The 8,934-nt window shown below is 40.5% G+C and overlaps 1 long non-coding RNA gene across 1 annotated transcript; it reads right to left on the bottom strand.

Moving 5' to 3' along the window:
* Positions 1–1,244: 1,244 nt before the first annotated feature.
* LOC149127110 (uncharacterized) lies at positions 1,245–8,007 on the bottom strand. The gene is made up of 3 exons (XR_016232636.1): positions 7,822–8,007; positions 2,169–2,359; positions 1,245–1,539 (listed from the first exon to the last, which is right to left on the bottom strand). It is a non-coding gene; the product is annotated as an uncharacterized LOC149127110 (long non-coding RNA).
* Between the last annotated feature and the right edge of the window lie 927 nt (positions 8,008–8,934).

Raw genomic sequence — 8,934 nt, forward strand, 5'->3', positions numbered from 1 at the left:
GCTGCAATTTTTTAAACTCATGCATAGCTTTTTCATGGTATGCAGTTTTATTGAACTTTTTGAAGACCCCAAGTATGCATGGATTTCTCACATTTTTAGCAACAAAATAAACTTATCTTTTAATTCCATTTCCCATGAACATTTGAAGCCCCTTTGGATATTAACAGTGCAATTGATGGCTCCTTTTCTGTCTCAAGACTGTGATATCCTTATATGAAATGACAAATGTGATGTAGTTGCCTGCATGACAACAGTGCCATGTAAGGTATGTAATCACATACCTGTAAAGAAAAATTTAAGACTGTGCATTCCTCAGCTCTCACTGAGTACTGTGTATGTACTGGACCTGTTGAAAATTAAGTGTAAGTAAGAAAAGAAAACCTGGGCCATTGGTGGCTTCAGGCGTATGATAGCAACAACTGTGACTCTAGGATGAAACTGCCCATATGCCAGCTGAAGTCATATGGGGCTGAACTCCATGAAGATGACCCATGGAGGAGTGATCACAGATGATGCAGTAGTATTGAGCTCAGGACGTATTTGGCACATTTAATGTCCTGTTTGTTGAAAGCAGTGTGCTTTATCTATAAGTAAAAACTGGAGCTATGATTCAGAGAAAGTCGCATGTTCTTAAACAAAAAGGGAAAGAAAAGTAGAATTTTGCACTTGACTCTCTATGTACTGACAGTGTTAATGCTGGACTTTATAAACATTTAAGATCCTGCCTAACAAGGATAGAATGATTTGTTCTTTGGTCATCACAACTTCCAAATAGATCTGTTTCTTCTGTAAGACCAGCTTCCTTGGTATGGCTCCCAGATCCTCCGCTTCCGCAGGGACAAAAAACACAGCAGCAGCGGCCCATCTTGTGACACTTTGGCTCCTCCACGCTGACCAGCAGCCAGGAACTGGGAGTGGAGAAGGGAGTCAACACCAATAGAAACATTTCCAGTTTTTGGAAAACACATGGAGGAAGCTAATCAAAAATATGAGGATAAGGTGAAAGGTCAGAAATGAGTGTCACAAATTATAGCTTGCATTCTGGCAACAAAATCACTTAACAGATTAAGTTCTGTGAAAGCAGTGGCCATGTCTATTTCTAATTTTCTTTATTCTCCAAAGCCTAATTTGTGAATTTTGTACTTACTAGCTGCTCATTAAGTCTTTGGGGAATGAATGAGTGAATGAATGAATACAATGAAGGACTAACTTATTTGTAGTGTTGCTAAAGGATAGAGTCAGATAAAGGACATTTTCCTGTTTATTTTTCTTCAGGTGAAAAACATAACTGGCTGGATTTACTTAAAATAAGAGGCTCAGAACAATTATCATTAACAAACTGCATCCTGAATGCTTGTTATATACTTTCCAGATGTGCATAACTAGCTAAAGTGGAGAAAAGCCTTCGCTGGTCAGTGTTTGTCCCCATAACTGCCGGCCCACATTTCTACTGATCACAGCCACAGGGATGGTGCTCTCTCTCCATGCTCCGCAGCATCACTGATTTTAAGTTCGGAAGTAAAAGCATTGAAGCTGCACCTGCAAATTTGAAAATGAAAGCAGGTAGGGAAGGATGTTTGAAAGATTCCCTTGGATGTGGTTACAAGGTCAAGAGGTTGAGCAGGGATTGCTCAGACTCATCCATTATTCACAGGCATTTGGCCTTTTTGAGTGCTGCTTTGTGCGAGTGGAGATGGTGAAGATACAGATACCGACTCTCACCCTTGAAGACCGTGGGCCCTGGCAACCCGCTCACCATCTGTCTACTTCTTACTCTAATTTCTTCTGTTCAAAATAGAAATTATTAAAATTATACTAATTAATTCTGGCTTATATTCCTACATACAAATATTATAAAATTCATGTTAATAATTACTCTTATTTTAATGATTAACATTTGTTTCATAAACCTTTCTTCTATCCTAACCTGTTTTGATTAGTACTGTTACCTTTAAGTATTTTAGGTATATTATAAATGTGAAATTCCATCCCTAAAGACCCTTCAAGTTAAGAGAATTACCACACTTGTTTTTAAAAACAGAATATGTGTATATGTTCAAAATAAAAACACATTTAACATATGTAATGATCAGTTAACATACCATAATGAAATATTCCTATTTTTTATTTTTTAAGTATTTATTTATTTATCTGAGAGGCATAGTTACAGACAGAGAGAGGGAGAGACCCAGAGATATATCTACCATATGATGGTTCACTCCCCAAATGGCTGCAACATCTGGAGCTGGGTGCATCTGAAGCCAGGAGCCAGGAGATTCTTCCGGGTCTCTCACGTGGGTGCAGGGACCCAAGCACTTGGGCCATCTTCTACTGGCTTCCCAGGTGCGTTAGCAAGAAGCTGGATTGAAAGAGGAGCAGCCAGGATACGAATGGATGACCATATGGGATGCCGCACCGCAGGCGGAAGCATAACCTACTATGTCACAGTGCCAGCCCCGAAATGCTCCTGTTTGAAATCAAAGTGTTTCTTATAATGGCTTTCTTCTTAATGACATACCTCAGAACTCCCACACACATGCACACCTCCCACTCACACACACACACACACACTCCAGTAGATTGTGCGGGCCCTGTTTTTCTCAGGCTATAAAGCACGATACTACTATGAAGTGTGTCCCTCTCTTGCCCTCCCTTCCTAGGTCATCTTCCCCTCAAACCCAGAACTTCCTGCTCCAGCCTCCTCTCCAGAGTGCATAAAAGATGCAGGTGGTCGGTCTCATAATTAAAAACACATCCCTGAACACATCGTTCCAAAAAGCCTTTTTCTGCTCCAACCCTGGGCTTGGGACTTGGATTGCTTGAGCTATTATAACAAGTCTCAAAGAAGCACTTGTACCATTCAGAAGAAAACTTTCCTTGATTTTTGGCTATGTTTTTGTACTCAAGGAAGCACACAGGAAGGACAAACAGCCCCCACTAGTATTGGCACGGATGACCAGAAGCTGGACAAGTGGCCCCGGAGAGCCCTGGCGTGCTCTCACTCCTGACAACCCGCTTCCCCCTCCCTCGTGACTCTGGTTTCTAGAGCACCCCACAGATGAAGCTGGCTGGTGCGACTATGTGCAGCCACTCAGTGTTTACAGTGTTTATGTGAAAGCTGGGTTCCAAGCACACAATAAAGACTTCCAAACACACCGATATTGACACCAAAACCCACGCTTCCTTTGGCACGTGTGTACCCTCCTTGTGAACCCCTGGGTGCTTACTGACATCTGCAGAGCCAAAACTTGGATTTATGTTGGGTAGAGAAGAGTGTGTGTTCTCATTTTCTTTCCCTATTGACTAGACAATGTTTGGTGAAATGATCTCCATCCTAAAAATCAATCTTCGCATTTTAAAATCACATATCAGCAGTAATGGCTGCTTTATTCACAGGATCCAACCTGTAATCCTTTAGTCTTCAGGACATATTCAGAGCATGTTTGTCCAGGAGTTGGTCCAATTACAGACATGCCCCGTGAGGCGAGATGGAGTGTTGACAGACACAAGAAGAAAGGGCATGTGGAGGGGAAGCAGGGATTGGTTCTGCTGCACAAAACAGAATCTGCCATGGACTCAATGATGCCGTGGACATCAATGCACAGTCCCCTGGAGGTGTTTTCCCAAACATGCTGTGTTTTCAAGGAACCCAGTCTCCTAAATGTCGCTTAAAACAGTGCCATTTCTCAGCACCTCTTTTTCTTCTGGGTGTATATTGTCATGTCAGCATTAGCTAAGTCCTTCAAGATGGGATGCTTTCCACACTGTCCTACAGATACCACTGAAGGAACATGTCTACCGTCTAAGGCACTTGTGTGAAAATCAGCAAGATGAACTCTCTGGGGCATGTGGAAGGAATGGATAAGATGCAGCCGCTCCCAGGAAAACGGCTGAGCAGCAGAACACCTAACTTGAGGAAGGTAGCTCCTGCACCTCCACAGCAGAGACCTGGAACTGTTCTATCTGCCAGTCTGGCTGAGAGCCATGTAATGAAAGTCTCACTAAACGTGCGACTCACTGCACAGAACTCAGTGATTGGGCAAGCATTTCAGGGATAAACAGCAATAATACAAATACACTAGTTAAAGTGGACTTTTAAGAACTTCACCAACAGTGTCACTTCCACAGCATCCATCTTCACATAATGAATGAAGTCACATATATCTTCTCTCTCTCTCTCTCTTACACACATACACATACATATTGTTTGTTCATGGCTCATAGTTAACTCACCACAATTTTAAAAAATAAGAATGCAGATATTCATATCTCTGTCTTTTGTTATTCAAGGTCCCTTCAACCTCCCCATGTCTATTTGTCTGATGGGCGGAGCCAATATAAACCTTAATTTAAACCTCATTCTGCTATTTTTCATGGAGAAGTTTATAAGAGAATTATTTATATTCTAGGCTGTAAAATTATAATATATACTGACTAATTTCTACATGGCAAAAAACAGTTCAAGCTTTTGGACAACAGCATAAGACAAGGAAATGATTTTCCTAGAAAAAAATAATGCAAGATTGAAAAAATTGAAGTTCAAACATGTCTACCTTGAGAGGTGTTCAAAGGGAAGAAGTTACTTTGACCAAACTGGCTCCTACCAAAATAGCCAACTCCAAATCATTGTTGATATGGAAGTGGAAAATCCTCTGTCATTATTCCAATTTCTTCCCTCTTAAATCTAGTGTCTGAAACAAATACTAAAATACCCAAGATCAAAGTTATTGAGTTAGGGAAATGTAAGTTTAATTCCCAAGTATGAGTCAAAAATCTCTCTGTTTGGGACCTGAGCTGTTTGGACTCAGAAATCTCCAGTCTATTAACACATAATGCATGTTTCTGTAATTTGGGATCCATGGGACTAAGGATAGTCAGAAGAAACTCAAAACCCATTCAAAATCCCTGAGGTCTGGGTAAGACTCTCCTTCCTACGAGGATATTCTACACCCCTCTGACAACTTATCTGATTGCAGTCATTCTAAGGTGTTCTGGGCATTTAAGGATAAAATACAACCTATGATAAACCCTGCCTTAGGATTTTAAAAAAATCAAATGCCTTCAGGGACCAGACAGAAATATGAGAGAAGCAAGCAGAGAGTTTGTCTTTTGAATATGTAGAGCTAGTTTGCATTTCCCTGAAGAAATATACTCTCCATTTATCTTGTGATGTGTGGCCATGTTGGCACAATGTGGCATTTGTTACCCCACAATTGATGAACCATGAGCAACAGAGAAATATTTCCAATGCCAAAAGGAAAACAAGAGCAGCAGCTAGATGTGCTGGTATGATGGTGATGATTGGCAACTGTTAGCCTCAATTTTGAGAGCAAAGGGAGTGATCAAATCTGTGGTGTCCTAGAAAACCCACATCCTGTCTAATAGGGATAGCTGCTTTTCAACCTAGCACATTGTTACATCATGGAAATAGGTCAGTTCATTGTTTCCCTGTCTTCCAATTTTTCAATGGAAGACAGAAGCTAAGTTTTAGGTAAAATTTCCCAATTTTAAAATTGTTAGCTTAACATCTTTAAAATTGGATGATTCGATGAAAACAAACATATAGAACAGTTGTGTATATGAAAATAAACAGGTTCTGTGAGAAGGTTAGTATAAATTTATTCAGGGTGGGACATAAGTGGCCTAGGCCCAATGACTTTTTTTTTTTTTTGATCACAAGTCACTCTTTTTTTTAAGATTTAATTATTTATTTGAAAGTCAGAGTTACAGAGTAAGAGAGGGAGAGAGACAGAGAGAAATCTTCCATCTGCTGGTTCATTCCCTTAATAGCCACAATAGCCAGAGCTGGGCCAGTCTGAAGCCAGAAGCCAGAAGCTTCTTCAAGGTCTCCTTCGTGGGTGCAGGGGCCCAAGTATTTAGACCATCTTTCACTGTTTTCCAAGGCACATTAGCAGAGAGCTTGATGGGAAGTGGAGCGGCTGGGACTGAAACCGGCACACATATGGGATGCCGGCTGCTATGCCACAGGGCTGACCCTGCCCAGTGACTTTTTATTAGTCTTGGGAAGTGTTCCAAAGCAGTAAATCCTAGTGAGAATTTATGTATTCCACGACAATAAATTTTCATTTATCATAACACAGTAAATATGCATTGGCTTGTCCTTAAAAGGCAGGCTTTAGGTAATTGGGAGCAAATAGCTTAGAGATTACTGTTTTTAGGACATGACTGGTTACAAACACCTTTAGAGAGAAAATAAGCTGAATAGAAGGCTTAAAATTAACTAGAAGGACATTTCTGAAAAAGCATGAAGAATGTATAGATAAAGAACAAAGAATTGCACAGTGCTGCTCCAGATGTTAAGAAACAGATCTTATGTGCACATCACTCAAGTCAACATTGACCTGATTGATAAGATTAATAGCTTTGTTTGGACATTCCCCAAAAGGTCTCAGTAGGAGCTTCTCTTGAATGCTTTGCAGGATTTTTAGGGACAGCTGCTTCTCAGTTTTTGCCAAAGGTCCTCTATTTTGAAGGCTCTGGTTGACACCATGCAGTAGCAGATGAAAGAACCCCAAATGTTCTTGAGATTCACAGAGCTTGAACAAAAACCAGTGAGCAGCATCACACATCTCAATGGAAAATTTGCTTTCAGTGTGGTACAGAACAAATCCCTTAACTGATTTTATTCACTGAGGAATAAAAGAAGTCACCCTTTCCCCAATGTATGTGATTCTCTGATTGAGACAGCTTCCCTTGAGCAGTCAACGTTTGTCTACTGGACTCTGGTGTGTGTGGGTCATCGCCTATTTGGGCAGTGTGTTTCCATTCTGGATATGTCTCTGTACTTACAGATCCACAGTAAGAAAAATTCTTGGTGCCTCTCCACTGGATCAGCAATCCTGCCTATACAACTCTGCTGCTAATAGTTGCAACACGAGCTCCTAGAAGATGGCAATGGTGCATTTAAGAAACAAGACTGTGCATATTGTCATATGGGTTAGTTAGTTACCTGTTAAAGATAAGCCTTAGGCAAGAACCCAATTTCTGTTGACCTTTCATAGTAACCTTTGTGCTCTGAATTCCAGTCTAGAGTACATTTCAGGCAACCTAGAGAACATTACACTAAGCGAAATAGGTCAGAACCGGAAAGACAAATATAGCATAATCTTGCTTAAATGCAACTCTAAAAAAGTAGAAGTCATAGAAGTAGAGAATAGACTAGTGGTTGCCAGTGGCAGCGTGCTGGGTGGGAGATGTTGGTCAATAAGTATAAAATTTCAGGTAAACAGGAAGAACAAATTCTGGAGGTCTTGTGTATGGCATGGTGATCATAGTTAACATAATGTTTTGTGTATTTGCAACTTGCTGAGGGTAGAACTTAATTGTTCTCACCAAACAGAAAATGTTAAGTATGTAAGGTGATGAATAAATATCTCTATGTAATCATTTCACAGTGTATACATGCTGTAATTATGTATACATACTTTGCATACTGTAGGTGTACAATTTTTATTTGACAATTATACCTAAACAAAACTGAGAGAAACAAATTATAATAAAATAAAGTATTCCAGGCAATCACATACTAGTTTAAGCTTCGGACACAAATCCATTCCTGGTCTTCTGTCCTCACTAGAAGGGCTAGTCCTCTTGGGAAATTTGAAGATCCCTTTAGCAAAAGTCTCAGACTCAAAGGATGCTGCTTCTTGTCCTGCTTGACTTCCAATTTTTTATCCCAAGAAATAAATTTCTCTGCCTGTCACCTAAACAGTCACCGAAACACCCGAGCTGTGTTAAAGCAAAGAAAAGCTAAGGTCAGATTTCTATGTGAAACAGAGATCAAATAGAAAACCTTTCTACCTTAAGATTTGGCTTGGTCCATGTTGAACAATGAAATCTTCCCTTTAGGCAGTCTCTTTGGTCCCAGGGGGATTTCCAAGGCTGAAGGCATCTCTAAAATAGAATGTAACACAAGTTACAGTGCTGAAACATCCCTCTCTCCCTCTCTCTCCCCCTCTCTCTCCCTTTCCCTCTCTCCCTCTTTCTCTCTCCCTCTCTCTCTCCCTCTCTCCCTCTCCCTCTCTCCCTCTTTCTCCTCTCTCTCCCTCTCTCCCTCTCCCTCTCTCCCTCTCCCTCTCTCCCTCTCTCCCTCTCCCTCTCTCCCTCTCCCTCTTTCCCTCTCTCTTCCTCTCTACCTCTCCCTCTTTCTCTCTCCCTCCTTATATCCACGCTCTCCCTCCCTCTCCCTTTCTTGCTCTACTAACTCATTCCCATGTGTCATATCCACAGTTGTCCAGAATACAATGCTATTCATTCAAATTTCGCTGATTTACCCTAAATAACACAGCATGTTTCTGAGCATAAAACAACAGCCCTCAACTTGCCTCACATTGAATTCCTTTGCCTTTAGCCAGACAAATGATTTCCTTGAATTTGTCAAGGTAGTCATTCCCAAATAGGTAGCAATTTCCTGAAATTCTAAATCAAGAAACAAAACTAATAAACAGGAAATGAAGGAAAATACACCAAGTTTTTTTATCCTTAAACTTAGCCTAATATCTCATACACAGAAAAAAAGAATTTTAGTTGAGAACTCATCCCAAAGTTTCAATCTTTAATCTACAAAGACAATCCAGACAATTCAAATGTGAAATCTTTCTGCTTGGACGTTCTGTTCTCCATTTCCTGTAAAGATTAATCTCCAAGTTCCAAAGGGAATTCTTAATCGTACAAGCTGGTCTTGGGGAAAACAAACAAAACCTAACAGAGAAATCAACCTATCCATGTTACACCTTTATTATACTGCTCACATGAGCCAGTATTCTGCAAACACTGACCTTCGTGAAGGCTGTATCAGGTAATTTACAAATACGGTTCTTTGGTAAGAGTGAACAGACAGCCTGACTCCCGGTCACTGTTCATGTGCATGTCCAGAGATTCTATTAAGGTTTTCAGGCATTGGTGCTCAGTTTC

Source organism: Oryctolagus cuniculus, chromosome 4 (assembly GCF_051225735.1).
Source record: "Oryctolagus cuniculus isolate XC-2025 breed Fujian yellow rabbit chromosome 4, ASM5122573v1, whole genome shotgun sequence".
In the NCBI taxonomy this organism is placed as follows: domain Eukaryota; kingdom Metazoa; phylum Chordata; class Mammalia; order Lagomorpha; family Leporidae; genus Oryctolagus; species Oryctolagus cuniculus.